Source organism: Tamandua tetradactyla, chromosome 10 (genome assembly GCF_023851605.1).
Source record: "Tamandua tetradactyla isolate mTamTet1 chromosome 10, mTamTet1.pri, whole genome shotgun sequence".
NCBI classification, from domain to species: Eukaryota; Metazoa; Chordata; class Mammalia; order Pilosa; family Myrmecophagidae; genus Tamandua; species Tamandua tetradactyla.
In genome coordinates this window covers 17,338,020-17,363,211 of record NC_135336.1, presented here as the reverse complement: position 1 = coordinate 17,363,211, position 25,192 = coordinate 17,338,020, and the positions used below count along the sequence as shown (strand labels likewise).

The following is a 25,192-nucleotide window of genomic DNA, read 5'->3' as shown; positions in this document are numbered from 1 at the left end:
GAGATATTTACTGATTTCTCTTGTAATTTCTTCCTTGACCCACTGGTTGTTTAAGAGTGTGTTGTTGAGCCTCCATGTATTTGTGAATTTTCTGGCGCTCTGCCTATTATTGATTTCCAACTTCATTTCTTTATGATCCGAGAAAGTGTTGTGTATGATTTCAATCTTTTTAAATTTGTTGAGACTTGCTTTGTGACCCAGCATATGGTCTATCTTTGAGAATGATCCATGAGCACTTGAGAAAAAGGTGTATCCTGCTGTTGTGGGATGTAATGTCCTATAAATGTCTGTTAAGTCTAGCTCATTTATAGTAATATTCAGATTCTCTATTTCTTTATTGATCCTCTGTCTAGATGTTCTGTCCATTGATGAAAGTGGGGAATTGACATCTCCAACTATTATGGTAGATGTGTCTATTTCCCTTTTCAGTGTTTGCAGTGTTTGCCTCACGTATTTTGGGGCATTCTGGTTTGGTGCATAAATATTTATGATTGTTATGTCTTCATGTTGAATTGTTCCTTTTATTAATACATAGTGTCCTTCTTTGTCTCTTTTAACTGTTTTACATTTGAAGTCTAATTTGTTGGATATTAGTATAGCTACTCCTGCTCTTTTCTGATTGTTATTTGCATGGAATATCTTTTCCTAACCTTTCACTTTCAACCTATGTTTATCTTTGGGTCTAAGATGTGTTTCCTGTATACAGCATATAGAAGGATCCTGTTTTTTAATCCATTCTGCCAGTCTATGTCTTTTGATTGAGGAGTTCAATCCATTAACATTTAGTGTTATTACTGTATGGGTGGTACTTTCTTCTACCATTTTGCCTTTTGTATTTTATATGTCATATCTAATTTTCCTTCTTTCTACACTCTTTTCCAGACCTCTCTCTTCTGTCTTTTCGTATCTGTCTCTAGTGCTCCCTTTCGTATTTCTTGCAGAGCTGGTCTCTTGGTCACAAATTCTCTCAGTGATTTTTTGTCTGAAAATGTTTTAATTTCTCCCTCATTTTTGAAGGACAATTTTGCTGGGTATAGAATTCTTGGTTGGCAGTTTTTCTCTTTTAGTAATTTAAATATATCATCCCACTGTTTTCTCGCCTCCATGGTTTCTGCTGAGAAATCTATACATAATCTTATTGGGTTTCCCTTGTATGTGATGGATTACTTTTCTCTTGCAGCTTTCAAGATCCTCTCTTTCTCTTTGACCTCTGACATTTTGACTAGTAAGTGTCTTGGAGAACGTCTATTTGGATCTATTCTCTTTGGGGTGCGCTGCACTTCTTGGATCTGTAATTTTAGGTCTTTCATAAGAGTTGGGAAATTTTCAGTGATAATTTCTTCCATTAGTTTTTCTCCTCCTTTTCCCTTCTCTTCTCCTTCCGGGACACCCACAACATGTATATTTGCGTGCTTCATATTATCATTCAATTCCCTGAGTCCCTGCTCGTATATTTCCATTCTTTCCCCTATAGTTTCTGTTTCTTTTTGGATTTCAGATGTTTCATCCTCCAGTTCACTAAGCTTAACCTCTGTGTCTTGAAATCTACCCTTGTAGGTTTCCATTGTTTTTTTCATCTCTTCTACTGTACTTTTCATTCTCATAAGTTCTGTGATTTGTTTTTTCAGACTTTCCATTTCTTCTTTTTGTTCATTCCTTGCCTTCTTCATATCCTCCCTCAATTCATTGATTTGGTTTTTGATGAGGTTTTCCATGTCTGTTCGTATATTCTGAATTAATTGTTTCAGCTCCTGTATCTCATTTGAACTATTGGTTTGTTCCTTTGACTGGGCCATATGTTCAATTTTCCTGTTGTGATTTGTTATTTTTTGCTCGTGTCTAGACATTTAATTACCTTAATTAGTTTATTCTGGAGATTGCTTTCACTTATCTTACCTAGGGTTTTCTTGCTAGATGAGTTTGCTGTCTATCTGTTCTTTGACCTTCAGTTCAGCTTTTTCTGGACCTCTAGCTTAGGTTTTATTTAACAGAGGATAATTTTTCAGTTCTTGTTTTCTTGTTTCTTGCCCTGCTTGTAAGGTGCCTTTTCCCTCCCCACCCTTAGGATTGTCTACATAGGTAATATAGACTCCAGCCAGGTTTTCCCGGACTAAACTGGACTCCTATCAGGGGGAAGGAGTCACCTGCGTCAGTTTTCCCTGAGGGTGAGACCCAGCAGGTTGAAAGACTTTCCTGTGAAGTCTCTGGGCTCTGTTTTTCTTATCCTGCCCAGTATGTGGCGCTTGTCTGCCTGTGGGTCCCACCAGCAAAAGATGTTGTGGCACCTTTAAGTTTGGAAGGCTCTCCATGCTGGGGGCATGGTGGAGACAGAGGAGAGGTTGCAGGCTGGTTTTAATGGCTTCAAAATGCTGAGCCCTGGGTTCTGAATTCCTTGAGAGAGGGATTCCACCTGAGTTGGGCTTCGCCCCTCCCCTGGGGAAGGCACAGGCGGGAGACAGCCCTGAAAGCAGTCCGTTTCTGCCTATGCCTGGGGCAGTTACAGCCTGTGTAGTCCTGCCGCTGAATCCAGAGGCAGCCAAGCCTCCATAGAGACATCCCCAAAAACCTTCGTTTCGTCCCCTTTCCTCTTTTTCGGTTAGCCCAATAAGCATCCTCTGCCTTGATCAGGTTCGCCTGATTAGGAGACTATTTTTCGTAGTCAGAATTTGTTTATTAATGCCACAATTGGTGTTTGGTTGGACTCAGTCCCTGCTACTGTTAGAGTGTCTTTCGTCTCTGGGAAGCCGCCTGTGGGGGAGGGGCGCTGGCCGCCGGCCGCCGCAGCTTGGGGAACTCACAGTTCTGGAGACTCGCAGCCGGTCCAGCTGGTCCAGACTGGACGCTCTGTGTCCATTCACTCTCGGGGCTCCAAGAGCTGTTTTGTACTGCTGGTTATTTAGTAGTCTGGAGGACGAACTAAAACGCGCACCTTGCTAAGCCGCCATCTTGGCCCCTACTCCTTCTAATTCTCTTAACTTCCATCCTCTATTTCTGAGCTTTGTCTAAGTTGGTGGCAAGATAGCTGCACCAGTTCCAAGTCTCACATTCAGGTACAATAGTATCTCAAGGAAGATGTGGCAGCTTTTCTGCTAAGTTGTGTATTTGTGTGTATATTTTAAATTAGAAAGGAAACATGTCCTAAAAGTCCTTTGAGACACATTCCTTCAGAATTCATTGGTCTTACAGAAATCCTAGAATGAGCTGGAACTCAGCATCTAGGGATTGAGAAAACCTTCTCAACCAAAAGGGGGAAGAGAGAAACGAGACAAAATAAAGTGTCAATGGCTGAGAGATTTCAAACAGAGTCGAGATGTTATTCTGGAGGTTATTCTTACACATTATATAGATATCACCTTTTTCCTTTAGATATATTGGAGAGGCTGGAGGGAAGTGCCTGAAGATGTACCCATGTTTCTTGAAGATGATTGTATAATGATATAGCTTTTGCAATGTGACTGTGTGATTGTGAAAACCTTGTGTCTGATGCTCCTTTTATCTACAGTATGGACAGATGAGTAAAACATATTTATTAAAAATAAATAAATAATGGGGGAACAAATGTTAAAATAAATTTAGTAGATTGAAATGCTAGGAATCAATGAAAGGGAGTAGCAAGGCGTATAGAAAAAAAATAGGGGAAACAAAGGTTAGATGGAAATAGTAGCAGTCAATGAGAGGGAGTGTTGAGGGGTACGGTATGTATGAGTTTTTTCCTTTTTATTTCTTTTTCTGAATCGATGCAAATGTTCTAAGAAATTATCATGGTGATGAATATACAACTATGTGATGATATTGTGAGTTATTGATTATATACCAAGAATGGAATGATCACATAGTAAGAATGTTCGTGTTTGTACGTTATTACGTTTAAAAAAAATTTTTTAACTAAAAAAAAAGGATGTATGTGCTTATACATTGTTTTATCAATAAAAATTTTAAAAGAAAAAAAATTTCTATTGTTAAAAAAAAAATTCATTGGTCTTAGTTGAGTCACAACTCTGTTCCTAAATTGGTCTCTGGCAAGGGATGTGAGCTAAACATAGCTGGTCTAGTAAAACATATGGATTTGAGGAGGAAGGTGGATATTCCCTGTCTTACTTCAGTTCCTAGAGCTGCTGGAGCATGTTACCACAAACTGGGTGGCTTAAAACAACAGGAATGGATTATCTCACAGTTCTGGGGGCTAGAAATTCCAAATTTGAATATAAGCTAGGTTATGTGCTCTCTGAAAGCTCTAAAGGAGGAATCCTTTGCCTATTTCAACTTCTAGTGGCTCCAGCAGTTCCTTAGCTTCTAACTTGCGAATGACTAATCTCTGCCTCTGTCTTCACAGGGCCATCTGCACGTGTTTCTTCTCTTCTTAGAAGGACATCGGTCAGAATGGACTCAGGGCTCACCCTGTTGCAGTATGACTTCATCTTAACTAGTTCCATCTGCAATGATCCTATTTCCAAATCAGATCACATGCTCAGGTACTGGGGATTAGGGCTTCAACATGTATTTTGGGGGGACACAAACTCATAACACGCTCCCCAAAAAGTCTTGGTGTTTTTAGGAAGAAAGAAGGAGAGGAATGGATGTTCATTAGGACAATCCACAGAATCTGCTCCATCCATAAAGCTTCACTATAAACATGATGAAATATTCCTCCACTTCCCTTTGTTCTGATTATATTCTTATGTAGAAACCTTCTGTGTAAAACTTAACTTTTCCACGTTTCTTGATACCAGTGAAGTGGTGACTTGGACAAGAGATATGAGTATGCTGGCCTCCCAATGTGAAATTTAGGGTTAAAGTTTTCTATTCCTATGGTTTTGTAATTTCCAGGATGTTAGCTAAATGGAATCATGTAGAATGTAGTCTTTTGAGTCTTGGTGTCTTGCACTTAGCATAAGGCATTTGAGATTCAACCACGTGGTGGCCTGTATCAGAATTTCGTTCCTTTTTAGGATTCTATTGAAAGCAGGTACCACAGTGTGTTTATTCACCAGTTGAAGGACATCTAAGTTGTTTCCAGTCAGAGAGAATTATGAATAAAGCTATTCCAATGCACATACAGATTCCTATGTGAATGTTAGTTTTAATTTCTCATGGGAAAATATCAAGGAGTGGAATATCTGGGTCATTTTGGCAAGTGTATGTTTCACTTTATAAGAAGCTGATAAACTTTCCAGTGATTTTAAAATTTCAATCCTAGGAAGATATCGAGCAATCATTATCTTAACCAAATGATCAAACTTAACAGTACTCTGAGTGAGACGATCCCATATATTGTACTTCTAGTGTGATGTGTTATGAAATACACAGCATCATATATGTCATTTTCTTGCCTAAATTGTTACCCTGAATCTAATCAAGCTTCTACGCCTAAATTCCAGACTCTAGAAACAGAAGAAGATCAACAAACAAGTTTAAGGACACTGTGAGTTAGGAAGCCCCCAGACAAATCCAGAATGTGGGCATTCCATAGGACAACTGCAGTGGCAATTTCAAAAAGTCAGTGTCATGGGGGGGATGTCAGAGGAATTGTTCTAGATGAAAAGAGGGTAAATAGACATTACAACTAATTATAGTGCTTGTATTGAATCCTGATTGGAAACAGCCATAAAAGTTTTTTTTTTTTTTGGTGGTGGTGGGGGACTGAAAATTTTAATATGGACCTGATATGAAATAATTTAATATTTAATTGTTTAAATATTATTTAACTATTTAATTAATAATTATTTAATTTTCTTAAATGCTATAATCTTGTGGTTATAGAAGAGAGTTGTGTCTCAAATGCTTGGCAGGAGTAGAGGTAAATCCCCTCTAGAGAAATGTGCCTTAGACCTCAGAATTCCCACAAATAATTTTGCAAGGAAAATAAGCAGCTCATAGTAAAAGCAAAATAAAACAAAAACAATCACTGAGCACTCACTAACAAAACAAAGCAGGTACCATATTATTTCTAGGAGATGCATTTTGACATATTTAGGGATGAAATACAATGTCTGTAATTTATTTTCAAATGGTTCAGCAAATTAAAAAAATATAAAACAAATATGGCAAAATGTTACCAATTATTGAATCTAGGTAGTGAGTATAGGATGTTCATTTTAATATTTTTTCAACTTTTCTGTACGTTTTAAATTTCTTGCATGAAATAGCTGAAAAAAATTTAAATTACTATATATTTTTTATTTCTAGTGGTTCAATTTATATTTCAAATTTGCTCGGTTACTTAAAAGTTGTTTTTTGTAGATGTTTTCAAGCTAGTGTTTTATTTCCTCAAACACAGTAACCAGTGTTATTTTATAATCCATGTCTGATAATTCCAATGTATAATGTCATTACAAGTCTGTTCCTTCTGTTGTTCATATTGCTTCTCATATATGGTACCTGTTTCGTTGGTGAGTGCTCAGTGATTGTTCTTGTTTTATTTTGCTTTTACTATGAGCTGCTTATTTTCTTTGCAAAATTATTTGTGGGAATTCTGAGGTCTAAGGCACATTTCTCTAGAGGGGATTTACCTCTGCTCCTGCCAAGCATTTGGGGCACAACCATACTGGGACCAATTTAAACTAACTTCATAATTTAAGACTTTTCGGACCACACAGGTGATGTGAATTTAGACTGCAAATCAACACATGAGAGCTAGCCTGGGGCTGCAACGTCTCAGGGCCAGGTCCTCTCCTCATCCCCCATCACCAAGGCAACCTTCCACACAGCACCTTGGAGGAAGTGTGGCAGGGTTGGGTTTACTTTTGGTTGTCCCTTATCAGAGGATTTAGCCATTTGGGGTCCTAACATTATGGGGAATGTTTCGTATAAAACTCCACTCCTTGGCCTTTGCTTTACTCCTTGCCCCAAGAGGCTGTGAAAATTGTAGCTCAAGTTTGCCAGATTTGGCAAATGCCCTTTAAGTAAATAAGACTTCAGTGCTCCCCTTTCCTTTGTTCCTTCATTACTTCCTTCAATATCCAAGAAGGATTGTGTATTAGTTAGGGTTCTCTAGAGAAACAGAATCAACAGGGAACACTCACAAATATAAAATTTATAAAAGTGTCTCACGTGACCGCTGGAACGCAGAGTCCAAAATCCACAGGGCAGACTGTGAAGCCAACGATTCCAATGGAGGGTCTGGACGAACTCCACAGAAGAGGCTCGTCACCCGAGACATGAAGAGCCTGTCTCTTCTGAATCCTCCTTAAAAGGCTCCCAGTGATCAGATTAAGCATTACTCATTGCAGAAGACACTCTCCTTTGGCTGACTACAAATGTAATCAGCTGTGGATGTAGCCAAGATGATCATGATTTAATTCTATGAAATGTCCTCATCGCAACAGACAGGCCAGCACTTGCCCAACCAGATAAACAGGTACCACCACTTGGCCAAGTTGACACATGAACCTAACCATGACAGATTGTTTATCTGCTCTACACCCTTTCTTTGTAAACTGAACTTCTGGGCTGCTGAGGACACATGATGGATGGGAGACAGTCAGCCACAACCTCTGAGTTCACATATTTGTGGTTCCAGCAATGTGGCTGTCTCTGTGTGTGCATGTGGCCAAATTTCCCAGGAATTAGCCCAATTTTCTTATTTGTCCACCCTTGGCTGGATGGACTATGCCTGGGGGCAGTCACATGACAGAATCATGGCACCAAGAGTTAGTGGTGCCAAAAAGAACTGGTCAGACAACCCATCAGCTATCTTCAAAAAGAAAATCCCTTTTTGCTGGGAGTTCAGTGAAGGCTCTGAATGATCAAATTCTCTATCAGGAAAAATCTCAGTTCATTTGGGTCTTTGTTTCTGAAGAGGAAGCAACTGGCATTTAGAGCTGAATGATTCTGCATTGGTCAGGAACACCCCACACATGCTTGGTTCATTTCCTTTCTGAGATTATGCATTCTCTTTGTCTCAGGCCCAATAATTCCATACTCTCTTGTCAGTTCATTGATGGTTTTTAAAAGTTCCTTTGTTATAAAATCGCACCCAGCATTTTTAGTTGCTTTCTGTGGGATGGGCTATCCTAATACCTCCCTCCACAAGTCAGCTTTGCTGGAGCTGCCACTGCACTGTGGTGAGAAGCTAAAGTACTAAGGATATCAACAGTCCCAATAATGGTAGGCCCCAGGAAACACACACACAGGGAGAGGAAGAGGGAGAGATTCTTCCCACATATCCAGGCCACCATATATTTTAAATGAGCAGATTAAGGGATGTGATGATTTGAAGCCATTATATACCCCAGAAAAGATCATGTTCTTTGCATCTGTTCCTGTGGGTGTAGACCTATTGTGGATGGAATTTTTTATTAGATTATTTCAATTGTGATATGCCTCACCTCATTTAAGGTGGATCTTAATACTCTTACTGGAGTCCTTTATAAGAGGATAAAGGACACACAGGTTACAAAGAGACATACCCAGAGAAGTTTAGAGAAAAAGCTGCTGGAGGGACTGAGAGGAAGCCACTGAAGCTAGAAGCTGAAAGCAATGAAACATGGAAGAGAAGACCAGCAACACTGTCATGTGCCTTTCCATGTGACAGAAGAGCCCTAGATCTCCAGCAGCCTTTTTATTTTCAGGGAGACGGCATTGTCCTGTTGATGCCTTAATCTGGACACTTCCATGGTTTAAGAACTGTAAATTGGAAGCTAATAAATCCCCATTGTAAAAGACAATCCGACTCTGGTATATTGCATTCTGGTAGCTTTACCAAACCAAGGGGTGTGTCAATTTGGAAGGGTTTTGAGAGTCTCGACTTTGGCAGTTGGGATTAATGCCATTGAACTAATTCTTCCTTTTCCATAAAATGTCTCCATCTTTTTGAAATTCACCCTGAGACAGGGGCAGTGTCATGATCTTCCTCATTTCTGACTTAGGGAATTCAATCATGAAGTTGCCTTAACTCTCTCTTAGCAATCTTCCTGTATCTGTCTAAGGAATTTAATTATTCTGTTGGACTTATTCATTTCTTCATCTCATCACCATTCAATGGTATTTCTGAAATCAGAAGAGACTTCTGAGAGGTCACTTTAACTCTACACACCAAAATTTCTCACCAGGTTACAGCCTTTGACTCAGGATGACTTGGCTCTAATTCTAGTCTAGGTTTTTAATCAGGCCCAAGTCAGATATAGGCTGTTCCAAAATTCTAAGACATACTGGATGAGACCCACAAATAGCTGATATAACTTTTCTGTTTTGAAAATGTTGTGTACCCTAGAAAAGCCTTGTTCTTTCAATCCTGATCTAATCTTGTGGCAACAGCTATGTCCTATAATCCTGATTCAATATTGTAGGGTGTAAACTTTTGATTACATTGTTTCCATGGAGATATGACATGCCCAATTGTGGGTGTGAACTTTTGATTAGATGGAGATGTGATTCCATCCACTCGGGATGGGTCTTGACTAATTTACTGAAGTCCTTAAAAGAGCCAACATAGATGCAGGCATTGGAGATGCTTGGAATGCTGACAGAGAAAGCTTAGATGCAGACATTTGGAAATGCAGAAGCACCAGGAGACACCAGGACCTGAGAGAGCCAACAGAAACTAGGCAGGAACAAGAGCCCAGCAGACATCGCCGTGTGCCTTTCCATGAGATGCTAAGCTGAGACATGAACCCTAGAGCTTTGCCCTGGAGCAGCTAAGTAAGGACCCATAGACACTTAGATAGAAGGCCACTGGAATCAAGAGCTGAAAGCAATGAAATCCGGGAGCAAAGGGCAAGCAGACGTCGCCATGTGCCTTCCCATGTGTCCTTTCTTAAGTAAAGGTATCCACTTTTTGAGGTCTTAAGTTGGACATTTTCATGGCCTTAGAATTGTAAATTAGTAATCTAATAAATCCCCTTTATAAAAACCATTCCATTTCTGGTATATTACATTCCATAAGCATTAGCAAACTAAAATAGATTTTGGTACTGAGAGTGGGGTGCAGCAGTTTGCAAATACCAAACATGTTGGAATACCTTTTTACATGGATAAGGGGAAGGTTCTGGAAGAATTGTGATATGATTGATAGAGAAGAGCTAGATTGTTTTGTTGTTGGTAGAAATATGGATTCTAAAGATACTTCCTACAAGGCCTTAGACAGAAATGATGAGCAGGTCATTGCAAACTGGAAGGAAGGCGACCCTTGTTTAAAAGTGACAGAGAACTTGGCAACATTGCAAACTGTTGGATCCAACAACACCGCTGTTGGATGGAAATTAGAATTTAAAGGTGATAACCAGAATATTTAACTGAGAAAATTTCCACACTATATGTGTAAAATGAAGTCTTGTTTCTCCTTGCAGCTTATAGTAAAATGCAAGAGCAAAGATGAAAGTTGAGAACTGAACCCTTGGATAGTGTTCAGAAACCAGATAATGATGTTCTGGAATACTCTGGGCTTCCAGAAAGGGAGACCCCAGTAGCTAGTACCCCGTGTAAGGATTTAACCAAACAGGAAACCATTTAGCCATGTATAAGAGGCCAGGATGGGAGTTGGAGTTATGCAGAAAGGGTTTGTGGAAAGTTTAATTGTCCGATGGCTTTGATTCCTGTGTGCTACATAGAAAATGAACTTTTTTTTTTTTTTTTTTTTTGCAAGATCTGTATAAATCGAACCACAATCAACCTGGACTAAAAGGAACAAAAAAAGGCACAAATTGAAGGAATAATGTCTTCAAAGCCAGAACATGGAAGCTAAGGTCTGAAACCAAGAAATCTCAGGGCAGGAGAGCATAAGATATATGCTGTCTTAGTTTGCCAGGCGGCTATGACAAATACCACACAATGAATTGGCTTGAACAACAGGCATCTATTTTCTCACATATTCAGAAGCCAGAAGTCCAAAAAAATCAAAGTGTCAGCAAGGTTATGCTTTCTTCCAAAGTCTGTAGCTTTCTAGTGCTGAGTTGCCACAATCCTTGGGGTTCCTTGGCTTGCATCTCTGCCTCCTGTCACCTGGTGATATCTTTCTTCTTGTGTCTGCTTTTCTTTTCTCCAATGACTTCGGCTTTTGGCTCTTGTGTGACCTTCTCTTACTTCTGGCTTCCTAATTCTTGTCTTTAAAAAGCCTCTAGTGATATGGATTAAAACCTACCCTGATTCAGTTGGCCACACCTTAACTGATAGTAATATTTGCAAAAGGCCCTGTTTATAAATGGTTGCACACCCACAAGAATGTGAACAATTAAGAACATAATCTTTTTGAGAGGATACATACAATTTACCACATACACTATAATCATTTCATTTTCTCAACAATTCATGAGGAAAATTTTATTGTCTCTGATAGTTGAAGAAACATTCAGAGAAATTAGGGTTACACATTTTGAAGCAGAATTTGAACATACATCTATCTGATTCCAGAACCCTGTTCTTGTTATCCCCCCACACACCATATTTAGATATTTGGAAGTATAACCTGAATGCTCCAAGCCTTAAGAGGCTGTGGGTACAAACATGGTCCTGTTAGCATTTCCCCAGAATTTTTCCAGCAGGTCATTCTTCACTTGCTTACACAGGACTTCTGTCCCATGCAAAATATCTCCCAAGAGGGTGCTCACAGAAGTTCCAGAACAAGTTCCCTTTATTAAGTATTGATACTCTCTTGTGAGGTCTCTGTGGGACATCTGGATTGGCCAGTGCTGTGGATACTCTGGGAGAATTCTGCTTTATATCATATTCTCTATTTTCAGGCTTTCAGGATCTCCAAAGCCATAATGTACCAAAATGGTCTTTAGCCCCACACAGTGTTGCCCTTCTCTCTCTCTTCGAAATCAGACCTGCCCGTGGTTGGGGACCAAATACTATATTGTCCCCTCCATTGTCCTCCTTCCTGTCTTCTCAGGTGCTTGTGCACATACTCTTCCACCTTTGGCCAAAATATTCAAACTCTTGTGTGAACCGGCAGGTGAAAATAGAAGCCTGGTGGGGTCCAGCAACTTCACCTCTACATCACATACCCCCAGACAAGTCAGAATTCCTTTTGGGTCCCTGCTGTAGGACTTCCCCATTGTAGATAGGATACAAATATGTTTGAGAGATCAAGGCTAAAGAAGTAAAATTTGAATCTTTCACCCACTCATCCATTCATTGATTCATGACTCCAGCAAATGTTTATTTCTGGGCTATGTGGCAGATAGTATGCTATGTTCTGAGAATAGAGGTGAGTAAACAAGACAGTTTCTGCTCTCAGGATGTTCATGGTCTGGTTGGGAAGACAGACAAATAAAATAGTATTTACAATACAGCACCATGAGCACCAGTGCCTACAGTACAACAGGACATAGAGGAGAAGCACTGAGTTCAGTTTTGGAATGGGGGTGTTAGAGAAGTCTGAAAAGAACAGAAGACACAACTCGACCTGGCTTAAACAGTGATGGGAATTTATAGGCTCATGTGTTTGGCTAGTCCAGAGGGAAGACAGTTTGGTGTAATTCAGTGTCTAGACAAAACCATGAAGTACTCAATTTGCTTCCATCTACTTGGTCAGCATTCCATAAATCACTTCTACAGTCCCCGAAGTCTCCAATAAATCCCTTATCATGTCTCATGGTCCCAGTTGGGTCTCATACTTATTCCCAAACCTACAACTGAGACTGGAAAATTCAATTGTGAGTAATTGAAGTCTGAGTCATATTTCCCCTATTGTAAAGGAGATAAAGGTGCTCAATTAGTGTCAGAGGGGTATACAAGGGCAGGGTGGGTGTAGAGGGCATAGAGGGGATAGATGTTGGTAAGGCAACCACAAAGTTTAGTAGTGAAACTGATGTCTGAACTGAGTTTTCCAGGTGCATGGGTAGGTCAGTGGTTAGAATGCCCGCCTTTGGTGCGGGAGACCCGGGTTTGATTCCCGGACCATGCACTCCTCCCCCCCAAAAAAACATGAATAAATGAACTGAGTTTTGAAAAAAGACCAGTGATTAAACCAAGCCAAAAAGTGAGGGAGAAGAGGAGAGGGAGATTGTTGCAAGCAGAGGGTATAGTACTTGCAAAAGCAAGGCTTGTTTCAAGTAATTTGAAACAAGTAATTTGGTAAGGCTGGAGTTTGAAACTGGGGCAGAATAGGAGATAGAAAGATGGGCAGAGACCATGCCTTAATAGCCCTTACCTTACTATTTAAGGGTTTAAATGGGGTGACATTCAGAATTGTGATTAAAAAGATAGCAGGAAGTGTGAACGATGAGATTGAGGGAAACTGAGCTCTAAGAAAAAGACAATAGTCATCTCTTGGTTTTGACTATGAAGCTATGACAATCTGGTTACAATGGATGATGCTTCAAAGGGTTGAGCCATGGAGGCCAAGGCAACCCAGAATTGGGTCCTCTGTGATATTACCAAGCTGTAGAGGACAGAGACAAAGTGACTGGGATAAAGGATGACCTTTTAGAGCCTGGGATCATTTACCAGACTTTAACAGCAAAGAGATTACATAAAGATGGACCAGAAAAGAGGCAAAGATCAGGAGAGAAGCCAAAGGAGTGAGTTGCATGGCTATGGAAATGGAATGGCCTTGTATCTGCATTAACTTACATACATTATATGCTGTGGGATCCTTTCTTTGGGGCACTTGGCATAATCTAGGCCAAGGGCAGAGTGTTAAGCTAAAGTATATCAGACCATCAGAGACTCCTATAGGAAATGGCAAAGTTTTTAAAGGCAGTGCTTTAAAACCTATAAGAGGTAATGAAGACAGAGAGAACAAGAGATATTCAAACGTTAAAGTCAGAAAGATTGGGATTAATTAGATGCAACAGAGAAGAGGCAGGGATTTAGGATGACTCCAAGTTTCCGATTTCAAGCTCAGTGGATAAGTCCAGTCCTCCGGTTCACAAAGAGAGGCAGAGAAGGAGAGATATTGATGTGAAATTGATGATTGATTAGATGAGGTAGGCACGCTGTAAGAAAGAGAAAGGATTCTAGAATTACTCCCAGATTTCAGGATTCAGGACAGAGGAATATGTGCAGATTCAGCAGGCACAGATATGTTCAAGTCTAAGACATTTCGTTTGAATGGCTGGTTGAACATTTAGTTGAACTTGTTTAGTTGGCAGATGGCTATATACTTGACTGGACCAGGTCTCTCTCTTTTTCTTGTTCTCTCCCACGTCTCATCACTGTGCTTTGTAGTAAATATTGTAGACAAAAAGCATGTACAGCTCTGGCTTCAGGTAAAATTTAAACCAAAGCTATAGGTTTGGGAATCATTAGCAAATAGGGAGTAGCCAAAGCCAAAAAATCGTGTAAGATCACCTATCAATAAATTAAAGTGACGAGAGCAGAGAGCCAAGGATTTGAGCTCTGCAAAGCTTCATTTAAGAGTGGGCATAATCTTGGGATTTAGAAAGACTTCCTGTCAAAAAGGGGAAGGCAGAAATGACACAAAATAAAGTGTCAATGGCTGAGAGATTTCAAACAGAGTTGAGAGGTTATCCTGGAGGTTATTCTTACACATTATATAGTATCCCTTTTTAGTTTATGGTGTATTGGAGTGGCTGGAGGAAAGTACCTGAAACTGTTGAGCTGTGTTCCAGTAGCCTTGATTCTTGAAGACGACTGTATAACTATATAGCTTTTACAAAGTGACTGTGTGACTGTGGAATCTTGTGTCTGATGCTCCTTTTATTCAGGGTATGGACAGATGAGTGAAAAATAAGGGCAATAAATAGAAAAATAATAGGGAGGATAAAGGGTGAAAAATTGGGTAGATGGAAATACTAGTGGTTGATGAGAGGGATGGGTGAGGGGTATGGTATGTATGAGTTTTTTCTTTTTTCTTTTTATTTCTTTTTCTGGAGTGATGCAAGTGTTTTAAACAACTACAATGGTGATGAATACACAACTGCGTGATGATATTGTGAGCCATTGATTGTATAATATGGACAAGTTGTATGTGTGTGAAGATATCTCAGTAAAAATATTAAATAACAATAACAACAAAAGTGGACAGAGAAAGCGGAGACAGTGAAGGAGTAAAGGAAGAGGGAAAGAAGAGTCAAAGAGAGATAAAAAGCCAGGAAAGTTTGGTATCCACAGATGAACATTTGAAACTACAACACTAGCGTCTCAGCCTGAATTTATAGAAAGCAGAATCTGAACAAAAGTTGGGCCTTAATCCAATATAACTGAAGTCCTTATAAGCAGAGGAAATTTGTCAGTAGAAGCCAGAGAAGGCAGAAGACAGCTCACCATGTAATTGGCGGCAGAAACCGATTGCTGGCAAGCCGACCCCAGAATGCTCCCGACTTCAGGGAAAGCTTGGATAATTCTTTTACTTTGCCCTTCGAGCCTCCAAAACAGAGACAATAAATTCCTGTTGTCTAAGTCAGCCAGCTTGTGATATTTGCTATGGAAGCTCCTGGCAAACTAAGATAATACGTAAATGATTTTTTTGATCCAAACAAAAGAGGTTCAACTCTCACCTTTTTGATTGCTTTAGAAATGTGGGGCTTTGCTGTAAATTGCCACTTTTATCTTCTAAAGAACCTAAGTCTTGAATAATTAATACTCTTGAAAGGTTTAGGAGGCAAAAGGGTGAAAAAGAAGAAAAGTAGACCAGGAAATTTAAAGTGAGCGAGTTTATTTGTGCGCTCCCGGGTAGAACTCACCGCATCCAAGATGGAGAGAGGTGGGCTTCAGTGCGGGCAGCTTTTAAGGATGGGGGTCAGGTAACATCCAGAAGGGGCGGTTCATTAGTTCAGGAAGTCAGGTTGGGAAGCGTGACACAGCCTCGGCAGCTCCAGCTGCAGTGCCTTTCCCCGTTCCCCCGACCTAACAACTCTTACCTATATTTTTTGACCTGTTCATATTATCCCAAAAGAAAGTTCTTTTTAAGACACTGCTTTAAAAACTATAATTATTGGTTTAAAAACAGTTAAATTCTTCTAAAAGCAATCTAGTGCGATATGGTTTTTAGCTTTATACAAATAAAATACTGAACTTTTTGATGTATTTATTAATAGAAGGAATAAAGTAATTTTTCTTTGTTTGTATGTAAAGCCCTCTTCCAAACAACCATTCTTGAGATCCTGAGATTTTAAAATTTTAATTAAAATTAAACTTTAATTCAATAAACTTATAGTACAGTTGTATGAATTACAGTGTGTTTAGCTCTTGGGGACAGAAAGATTCTCTCACACATTAAAACCAAGTTGATTTACTACCATCTCAGTGATTCTTGCTAGACTTATTACACAATTCCTCTATTTTCTAGCTGTTTGCAATCTAGATTTACTCTGGAGACTTACATCATGGTGGTCTATTTACTCTCTTGGCTGTGCCACCTCAGATATATCACTTAACCTCTCTGATCCTTATTCACCCTTCCCCAGTGTGGATGATCTCTTGCTGGCCTATCCCACAGGATTCCTATAGGAATAAAATAAAATAACAAGTACAGGTAAAATGCTAGAAATTGGGATTTCTGTTTAATTCTTACTAACTGCCCTTTGTTCCTCTAACACTGCTCTTTCTGGGGACAACCTTTATTTGCCTGCCAGTCCTTTAAAGGACTGGATGATTATCCCATCTCACAGATGGGAAAAGTGAGGCCAAAAGGTCACTTTCCCAGGGTCACATCCATTTTTTAAATTACATTTTTAAATTATTACTTTTAATAGAATCTTTATTATGAATGGGCAATATTAAAAATGTGAAACATGTGGAAGCCATTTCTTTTGAAGTCATTTGCATACTGTAGCTGCAGAAATGCAGCATCTAGTTCACTGCTACATATGAGTAGAGATTTTCTTCCTGGGCCACATGATTTGGAGTTTGCTATCTTTACCAGAGTCATAATAGTGAATTCATAGCGTATTTATCCTTTTGTGTCTGGCTTATTTCACTCATATTATATCCTCTAGGTTCACCCATATTGTCTTATGCATCAGGACTTCATTTTGTATTACTGCTGCATAATATTCCATCATGTGTATATCCCACATTTTGTTTATCTACTCGTTGGTAGATGGACACTTGGATTGCTTCCACTTTTGGCAATTATGAATAGTGTCTTCATGAACATCGTTGTGCAGGTGTCTGTTTGTGTCACTACTTTCAGCTCTTCTGGGTATATACCAAGTAGTGCTATTGCCGGATTGTAGGGCAACAAGATAATTTAGTTTTCAAAGGAAACTCCAAACTGTCTTCCATAGTGGCTGGACCATTATACATTCCCACCAGCAGTAAATAAGTTTCTCCATATTCCCCCCAACATTTGTAGTTCCTTATTTGTTTAGTCATAGCCATTCTTACAGTGTGAGACGATATGTCATTGCATTTTTAATTTTTTTATCATGAAATATAACATATATACACAAAAGCAATAAATTTCAAAGCACACAGCAACAATTAGTTATAATACAGATTTCTGAGTTTGGTATGGGTTACAGTTCCACAATTTCAAGTTTTTCCTTTTAACTACTCCAAAACACCCGGAGACTAAAAGAAATATCAATATAATGATTCAGCAGTCATACTCATTTGTTTAATCCTATCTTCTCTGTTTTAACTCCTCCTCCTCCTTTGATCCTTTTCCCAATCTTTAGGGATATTTGAGCTATGCTCAGTCTAACTTTTTCATGTTGGAAAGGGGTGTTCACAATATGGGATAGGGAGACAGAACTACTTGATGTTCTGGAGAGGCTTTCCCCTTTGGGTTTCAGGACTTATTTGGCCTAGGATCCCATCTGGAGGTTGTAGCTTTCTAGAAAGTAATTGTAGTGCATGGAACCTTTGTAGAAACTTAGATAGAGCCCTAGGTGTTCTTTAGGGTTGGTAGGGATGGTTTTGGTTGGGGGCTGGCAAACCAGGGTAAATAGTGATTTCTAGCTGAAACTTCAGAATAGCCTCTTAACTCTATCTGAATTCTCTCAGCCACTGATACCTTATTTTGTTACAATTGTTTTCCCACTTTTGGTCTGAAAGGCATTGTCGATCCCACAGTGACATGGCCAGGCTCATCCCTGGGAGTCATATCCCACATTGCCAGGAAGACATTCACCTCTCGATGTCATGTCTCCCGTAAGGGGAAAGGTAATATTTTTACTTGCAAAGTTGGGCTTAAAGAGAGAGAGAGAGAGGCCACATCTGAGCCATAAAAGAGGTCCCCTGGAAGTAACTCTTAAGCATAACTATAGATAAGCTAAGCTTCTCCACTACAAAAGTAAGTGTCCCCAAAGCAAGCCTCAAGATAAAGGGCTTGGACTATTGACTTGGGAGTCCCTAATATCTGAGACAGTTATCAGGGGTTTCCCTGGTGGTAAAGTTTAATAGTTTCATATTTTTTCTCCCATCCCTCAATGGACTTTGCCAACACTTTTAAGTTATCTGCTCAACATTCTCTGGGATATATCCAGGCATTACATTAAGCTATACAAAATCACAAGGCAAGGACTTCCGGAGAAGATGGTGGCTTAGTAAGATGCGCGGATCTTAATTTCTCCTCCAGAACAGCTACTAGGGGAGTAGAAACGATACAGAACAGCTCCCAAAGCCACGACAGAGATAAAAAAGACAGCGTACCCCATCCTGGAACGGCTGGCTGGCTGAGAGAACGCGCTCTGGTGAGATCGCCGAGGGGCGCGGACTTCACTGGGCGGGGCGGCAAGCGGCCGGAGTCACTCCCTTCCCCCTTCCCGGGCCGGCTGGGAGAATTGGACAGGTGGTCCCCTTAAACCGCGGCAGCTGGTGCCCACACCACGCGCGGCCCCCCGGACCAACTGAGAGAATTGGATCGGAAATCCCCAGGCCGCGGAGAACAGCGATGGGGGGGGGGCCCTTCCAAACCCGTGACTCCCCGGAAACGTGCACTCTCCCGGGCGGGCTGCTGCGGCTGGCGCCCTCCCGCCACTGGGCCGACTAGGAAATTTGGACGGGCGCTTTCCCGGGCTGCGGCGGCCAGCGATCCTCCCCGCGTTTGGACCCCGGGCCGGTTGGCACTCTTCCAAGCCACTTCGGCTAGCGAACCTCCCGGACGGTGAGAGTTTTCCAAAGTTAAAGGACCCACAGCACCTTTTACTGGTGGGACCTGCAGACAAACGTGTGCCACGAGCGCCACCTACTGGGCAGGATAAGAAAAACAGAACCCAGAGATTTCACAGAAAAATCTTTCAACCTGTTGGGTCCGACACCCAGGGGAATCTGACTAAATGCCCAGACGCCAGCAGCAGAAGATAACTGTCCACGCTCAGAAGCTTGAGAATATGGCCCAGTCAAAGGAACAAACCAATAGTTCAAATGAGATACAAGAGCTGGGACAACTAATGCTGAATATACGAACAGAAATGGAAAACCTCTTCAAAAATGAAATCAATAAATTGAGGGAGGACATGAAGAGGACATGGGCTGAACATAAAGAAGAAATAGAAAAACTGAAAAAACAAATTGCAGAACTTATGGAAGTGAAGGATAAAGTAGAAAAGATGGAAAAAACAATGGATACCTACAATGATAGATTTAAAGAGACAGAAGATAGAATTAGTGATTTGGAGGATGGAACATCTGAATTCCAAAAACAAAAAGAAACTATCGGGAAAAGAATGGAAAAATTTGAACAGGGTATCAGGGAACTCAAGGACAATATGAACCGCACAAATATACGTGTTGTGGGTGTCCCAGAAGGAGAAGAGAAGGGAAAAGGAGGAGAAAAACTAATGGAAGAAATTATCACTGAAAATTTCCCAACTCTTATGAAAGACCTAAAATTACAGATCCAAGAAGTGCAGCGCACCCCAAAGAGATTAGACCCAAATAGGCGTTCTCCAAGACACTTACTAGTTAGAATATCAGAGGTCAAAGAGAAAGAGAGGATCTTGAAAGCAGCAAGAGCAAAACAATCCATCACATACAAGGGAAACCCAATAAGACTATGTGTAGATTTCTCAGCAGAAACCATGGAAGCTAGAAGACAGTGGGATGATATATTTAAATTACTAAAAGAGAAAAACTGCCAACCAAGACTCCTATATCCAGCAAAATTATCCTTCAAAAATGAGGGAGAAATTAAAACATTTATAGACAAAAAGTCACTGAGAGAATTTGTGACCAAGAGACCAGCTCTGCAAGAAATACTAAAGGGAGCACTAGAGTCAGATACAAAAAGACAGAAGAGAGAGGTATGGAGAAGAGTGTAGAAAGAAGGAAAATCAGATGGTAACAGAGTCCAGCAGGAGGTAGAAACAGGGTAAGATGATGGGCAATTGGAGCTGAAGGGATACAGACTGTGCAACAGGACTAGATACAAAAACTCAAAAATGGACAGCACAATAATACCTAATTGTAAAGTAATCATGTTAAAACACTGAATGAAGCTGCATCTGAGCTATAGGTTTTTGTTTTGTTTTGTTTTGTTTTGTTTTTACTATTATTACTTTTATTTTTTTCTCTATATTAACATTCTATATCTTTTTTGGTTGTGTTGCTAGTTCTTCTAAACCGATGCAAATGTACTAAGAAACAATGATCATGCATCTATGTGATGATGTTAAGAATTACTGATTGCATATGTAGAATGGTATGATTTCTAAATGTTGGGTTAATTTCATTTTTTCCATTAATTAAAAAAAAAAAAAAAGAGAAGAGGAAAATCACAAGGCAAGACAGATTTTGGACCATTAGGCCATCTGCTTTCCTACTATGTGTCTAGTAACAAACTCTTTCTTTCTTTGAAACCCCAGTATTTCAGGAATTGGTTATTTAGAGTGTTGGGCAAAATCCATGCTACAATTTGGTGACCCTCCAGAACGAATGCCCACATCTCTGCAGCCCCAGCAGAGCAGGTGAGCCAAGTAACCAAGTCTTTTGCAGCCACTGGACTGAATTTAGTCTAGAGGCTCAGCAACCAGGTTTTCTCTCTTCTGCAGGCACTTCAGAGAATTTTGGTGCCTTGAAAGGCATCACAGAGAGAAACTGTTTTCAGTTCCATGTCCAGACATTTGACTGGGTGAGTGGGTCAGCAGGCCAAAAGTGGATCAGGCAGTAAATAGGCGGTTTGAGTCCCCTTGACCTAGGCCAGGGTCATGCTTCCTTTGCTCTGCCCTCTACACATTCTGATTTTGGGTACCATACTCTACTGGGTCTGAGGGCCTAACCTAATCCAACAATTAACTGGTGTTTAATGAAATTAAGTAGGTCTGTTTAAGAGTTAGCTGGTGTGTTACCTAGGTATTGGTTAATTGTTAAATTGGCATGATAAGTGTTTTATGTATGTTTATTGTTAATTGATTGTTCAGTGTGTGTACTGTACAGGGTTTGAGGCACTGGCCTAAAATTATCTGTTGACTATACTCCTAAAAAATGAGTAATCCAACAATTAATTGGTATTTAATGAAGTTAAGTAAATGCTAACCGGTGTGTGACCTGGGTATAGTAAAGAGTTGATGTTTGCTTAATTATTAATCCATGTGTTAAGCGTTTAATGCTTGTTTGTTAGCTGGTGTGTTGAGCCTAGTTATTAACTCGTGTGTTCCTGCATTTGTAGGGTTACCAGGTCAAGTCTTCCTAACTGGCTACTGATTACGGAAATATAGCCTTTGAGCTGTATTGAAAATTGAAAAGATTTTGGTTATGAGTGTATAAAAAAAGGTTTTATTTCTGTAACATAATCTGGCCTCAATATGATTTAAAATGGAAATACCATTATAAAGTTAAAGATACTATAGTTAGAATTGTTCTGCAAAAAGGTAGAAATGGTATGAGGTGATATCGCCCCTCTCTAAAGTATTTCTGTTTCTGCTTCTTGTGTAGCTAATTTTCTATTTGTGTCTGTATGCATTTTCAGTGTATATTCTCATACCTCCTGGTAACCCTCCAGTTCTATTGTTTGGCGCTGCAGCCACCATTTTGGGTTCAGCTGGGCGCCCATTCTTGCAAGATTGTGAATAAATTATTTTCTTCTTCACAATCAGGTGAGCATTTATTCACTTTCAAGTATGGTGTTTTTTCTAAAAATTTGGAAACAATATTATAATAATATAAAATTATATTATATTAATAATTTCTTATTATAGCAAATTAATAAGAAAATTCTTAAAGAGCTCTATTTGAAATGCTTAGAAATAATTAGGTGTCTGATATAAATATACAAATTGGTACTTCTGAAGTAAAAGAGGAAAACTCTGAGCAACAAGATTCAATAGCTTACTTTTATAATTACTATAAACAAGCCTGGACATTAGAAAGAAACCACCCCTGGAATTTCCTTAAGGCAGCAGAAAACTGCCAAAGGGCTGCATCTGGAAAAAAGCAGAGACCTTTTCCAATGGTGCTGGTCACAGCTTTTAGTAAAATATATCTAATAATTGGAAATAGTTAAAAAGAAGGGCATAGGAACTCCCCAAATTAAATGGCCCTCACCTAAAACTTGCAAATCCAAACTGAACAAGCCTGATATCTTTCTGTCTGTGCAACCTATCCCTGCCCTAATGCCCAACCACCTAAAGCAGTTATGGGGGAGGGGTAAGCACAGAAAGATATGGCAAGATGTAGTTTAGAATTCTTGTTACTGGGCCTAGAGATTACAAATGGTAAGCATAAAAATGCTATAGTATAGGCTATGTTTGTTAATATTATTTTTTGCAGTGGTAATCTGATAACCTGAAATCAGATTATTTAAAATATATAAATAGCCTTGGCATAGGACTAATTGAATAAAATTTTATTACTGTATTCAGTAAGCAAAATGAAGATTTTTGAGAGGTATAGAAAAGTTTTTCCTGAAATTAAGCTTGGGAAAAATTAAACAATTGCAGTTTATTTTCCAGAACTTGATAGTCAATATACTTTTAAAATTGTTTGTATTTTAAGATATTATGAAAACAAAGAGATTTTTTTTTCAACCTCTGGTAAAAGAAATTTTATGATAAATTTTGAGTTGAACAAATGCAATTTTATTTTGCTTAGGTGTGTTCTCCCTAAATCTATATAAGCTTACTGATAAAATAAACTGGTATTATAAATTCATTCTCAAAATTCCTCTTAAAATAGCCTTGCTAGATAAGTTAGGTTACATGAACTGAGCAATTATACCTGGAAATAAAATTATATAAGTATAATTAAGAACATGTTGATACTTCAAATGTACCCTATTTAAGAAATTGGTTAAATTTAGAAAGAAATATAAATGGATTTTTTTATAACCTTGATTATCTGGATTTCAAAAAATGTGACTTTTGGTTACCTGACCATTTGTTACCTCAGTAGGTAAAGACTTTGTAGTTGTAGTGGCTTTGTTTATGTCAATCAGAATATTTCTGTTAGTAAATACTGTCATAAATAGAGAAAACCTAATTCTTAGCTTCAAAGAGTTTATATTCCAGTTAGAATATACTTGTACCATAGCATAGTATATATGGTAGTTAGATTCAGGTGTCAACTTGGCCAGGAGAAGGTGCCTAGTTCTATTGCTGGGGACACAAGCCAATGGCATGTGAACCTCATCTGTTGCTAATTACATCTGCAGTCGGCTAACAGGTGTGCCTGCTGCAATGAGTGATGTTTGATTTCATTGGCTGTACTTAAATGACAGCGCTCAACGTAGCACAGCCCAAGCAGCTCAGCATACCTCATCTCAACACTCACAGCTCAGCCCAGGCCTTTGGAGATGCAGAAAGGAATCACCCCGAGGAAAGATGTTGGGACCCAGAGGCCTGGAGAGAAGGCCAGCAGAGATCGCCCTGTGCCTTCCATGTAAGAAGGAACCTCAGTTGAAAGTTAGCTGCCTTTCCTCTGAAGAACTATATGTTAACTAAATAAATCCCCTTTTATGCAAAGCTAATCCGTCTCTGGTGTGTGGCATTCTGGCAGCTAGCAAACTGGAACCGTAAAAGACAGTGGTAATGAAGGAATAAAAATGCTGGAAGAATTTAGAAAGCAGATAAAGAATGACCTAAGAAGTCCTTATAGAAGAGATGATTTTTAAATAAGAAGACTTTTAAATAAGAAAGTAGCATTTAAATAACAAGAACTCTGAACTAACTTTTATAAACCACAACTTAATTTTGTAAACTAACATATTCTTGCTATTATTTAGCAGTTGGAAATAATGTTATTGAAAATTTGAGTTTTTTTATAAAGGATATAAATCCCTTAAATATCATAAAAAGCTGATTACATTTTAAACTTGGGGATTTTCTGACCTTTGAAGGTAATGCTGAATTGGACTGAGAGATTTTAGGCATACTGTAAAAATCATTTGTGTATTCTGAACATAAAGTATATAAATGCCTGGCTGTGTTCCAAATTCAAACATAAATTTCTTCCTTCTTCCATTATTTTGTAGTATCTCTGTCTCTTTCCCCTTTCATGAATACTGCTATTGGAAAGAAGTATGCAGGCTCCAAAGCTTTGTGTATGTTTTTTTTTTAAAGAAACTTTTGTGTTAAGCTGAATGTTCATGCAAAACTAAAGTTTAGTTTTCTCCTTGTTGAAATAACATGGATTGTTAGTCTGCTCTTAATGTAGAGATTTTTAAAAAGTTTTTCTTAATCATCCAAGTACTCTGTCTACAAAACAAAGATCTTACATCAGAATAATATCCTTGTTAATATCCTTGGCCTTCTCCTCCTTTATTTCAGAAGGCAAGTCTTCTCACTGTTAAGGGAAAAACTGTTACAAATAATTTGTTCTTTCACCTTGTGTAAGTAAGTTGCTAAAATAGTTTAACCTATATATATATATAATCCTATATGCATAGGAGGTATTTTGGAAGTATTAAAGCATTTAAAGGGATTTTATATCCAGTTGCTGGTTAAAATTGTATGGACAAAACATTTTTCATATATTTAGAAATTGTATAAAATTCCTAAGAATTTGACAATGTTCTCACTGTCCACGTTATATGCTGATATAAATCTGTATGATGTTAAGCAATGGTACAGTGTTGTTTTAGTTATTCGAAAAAGGCTATAGATCATAGATACAGCCAAATCGTCACTTGCACTACTTTGCTCTAATACTTCTCTAAACGTATATGTGGTCAGCTATACATCAGCGCTCCATCTGTAACAAGGAAAAACTTTAAAAGAAACGCAGGACAGATATATATGTTATATATTTCTGTTAATATAAGTCTGGTAAAAATGAAACAGAACAAATCCTCTGCTATGGTTTCTTAATATAAAACAAGTGTCTAATGTTTTCATTTCTGAAAGCAGCTTCATTTAAAAATGCTTATAAAAATTAAATCTCAGATTTCAAGTGTTAACTGCTATCTTTA

At 38.9% G+C, this 25,192-nt stretch overlaps 1 non-coding gene across 1 annotated transcript; it reads left to right on the top strand.

Annotated features, from left to right (window-relative positions):
• Positions 1–12,772: 12,772 nt before the first annotated feature.
• Positions 12,773–12,844, top strand: TRNAQ-UUG (transfer RNA glutamine (anticodon UUG)). The gene has a single exon. It is a non-coding gene; the product is annotated as a tRNA-Gln (tRNA).
• Positions 12,845–25,192: the final 12,348 nt, after the last annotated feature.